The sequence below is a fragment of the Chenopodium album genome, chromosome 23 (assembly GCF_948465745.1).
Source record: "Chenopodium album chromosome 23, dcCheAlbu1.1, whole genome shotgun sequence".
Lineage (NCBI taxonomy): Eukaryota > Viridiplantae > Streptophyta > Magnoliopsida > Caryophyllales > Amaranthaceae > Chenopodium > Chenopodium album.
In genome coordinates, this window is record NC_137856.1 from 18,038,594 (window position 1) to 18,040,756 (window position 2,163).

Sequence of the window (2,163 nt, forward strand, 5' to 3'; positions counted from 1 at the left end):
CCCCTTAAATTTAGAGGGAAGACTAGAAGCTTGTGAAGGACTCTCGAGCTTGTTGTTGAGAGAATTCACCTCCTTTCCTAACTCCGAGACCATTGTGGACAATTCGTTGATGACATAAGATTGATCGGTTGAGCAACTTGTGCTTGCCGATTCCCTCTCTACATCATGCTAATCCATGTAATTCCTTACCACATCATCTATTACATCCACAACCTCTTCTTCCGTCTTGTTCATGATTGGCCCTCCGGCTCCGGCATCTAGGCTCGATCTACCTTGAAAGCTCAAACCACTATAGAAGATTTGGATCACTTGGTATGTTGGAATCCCGTGGTGAGGACATTCCCTTTGGTAGTCCTTGTACCTCTCCCATGCTTCATAGAGATTCTCTCTAGTTAATTACTTAAATCTTTGGATTAAAGCTCTAGCCTCCGTCGTCTTCTTTGGTGGGTAGAAACGGGACAAGAATGTTGGGGTTTGGTGAGTCCGACTCACCGCGGAAACAAACCCAAAACCAAGACCGCACTCGCAATAAATAAAACCATAAATATAACTAAATTAATCACAAGATTAAGATAAGCTAATTACCTTTGACGCGTGCTTCGCTCCAAATAAGCTCTTACTTGAAAGCTTCAAGTCCCGCTCGCACGGAGACCTCCAACGAAGTCCACCTGCACCAACAAAACCGACTAGGTCCAATGTCTTGGGGTTAGCAAGACCCGACCAACAAAACCCGAGTAATTATATTGAGTTCAAAGGTTTTCACTAATTGTGATGCCTTTTCCAACTCTTACTCAAGCATCTTTCCCAATGCCCATACTTGGGTATTTCTAGGAAATGATGGGAGTATCATTTACTCTCCCATCAATGTGGGATAGTATGATTTTCCATTTTATTTTAAAGCTAAAATAAAATCAATAATCAAGCTAGTAATAAATCAACAAGTGGCAAGCTCATGTGAGTGGTTAGGTGAGGACCACTTGGAGAAGGGGGGGACCAAACTTGCTCCCCACTCCCTCTCCCATAACCGGCCACCTCACTCCCCACACACTCAAGGACCACAAGCCACATGGCACCTACCCTTGGGCACCAAGGCAGCCAAGGTGGGTTGCCATGTGCTGCTGTCCGTGGCAGCCACGCCCAGCAAGCCCAGCAATCCCAGCACTCGCATGCGGGCTGCCTTGGTGCTAGCATGAGTGCGCTAGCCTTGCGATGCTAGCATGAGTGCGCTAGCACGCACCAGCCAGCCTAGGCTCGGCTTGGTGCGCATGCTAGCCACCATGCTAGGCTATACGCCCTTAGCACTCGGTTTGCTTGGGCATTCCGATGCTAGGGGTATTTTGGTCTTTTGTTGATTTATTACTATTTCTCGTCTCGTCTTTCACTATTTTTCGACTCGACTTCCGACGCTCGGTTTCGACGCTCTAAGCTCGAATTTCCGACATCTAAATAAATATTACTCGGTCGACTCATTAATTCCTTCCGAATTAATTCGTCGTTTCAGTTTGTTGAATGCTTGGGTGTGACCCGAAGGGTTCAGTCAAGATTAAGCTGTAACATTAATTATCCATTAATATTACTGATCGGAAGCGGCCTCCCACCAGGCATTCCGATCACTTGACCTTAGTGAATATATTAGCTTTCTAATAATTCTGAACCCGCTAACGGAATAGTACACTTGTTTGAAGGACACCATTCCTTTGAATCTCCCACTTGTCCTTCCGGACAAGTGCTCATTTTGTGTACAGCCTTTTCCTATGTCGCTTAATGTCTCTTCATGAACTATAAGGTAAGATTTATTTTTTGTCATCCTTATTACATCCAGAAGTGTTTCCCGATTCCGAGTCTGACTGTCAATAAACAGATGATTTCTAAAATCCATCCGAGCACGGCCATGCATTTTACAATCTCGCTCTACGAGAGGCCTTGTATACAACAAAGACATCTTCCCTATTTTACTAGGGGGACATTCCCAGTCTTGTAATGTAGCTCCTCTTACTGAGAGGACCTAGCCGCCCGAGTGTTGCCGTTATAATCCCCTATTACGGCAGACATTTGACAACATCAAAGCGAACTAGTACTCAAACAAGAGAACTCACACTACTCATGGTCGAGGAAATAGGTTCCGATAGCCATAATGAGAAGTATACTTATGACAAATTTTTA

At 44.8% G+C, this 2,163-nt stretch overlaps 1 non-coding gene across 1 annotated transcript; it reads left to right on the forward strand.

The window, feature by feature from the left end:
- The first annotated feature begins 322 nt into the window (after positions 1–322).
- Positions 323–428, forward strand: LOC145609828 (small nucleolar RNA R71). Its single transcript, XR_014106112.1, has one exon. It is a non-coding gene; the product is annotated as a small nucleolar RNA R71 (small nucleolar RNA).
- Positions 429–2,163: the final 1,735 nt, after the last annotated feature.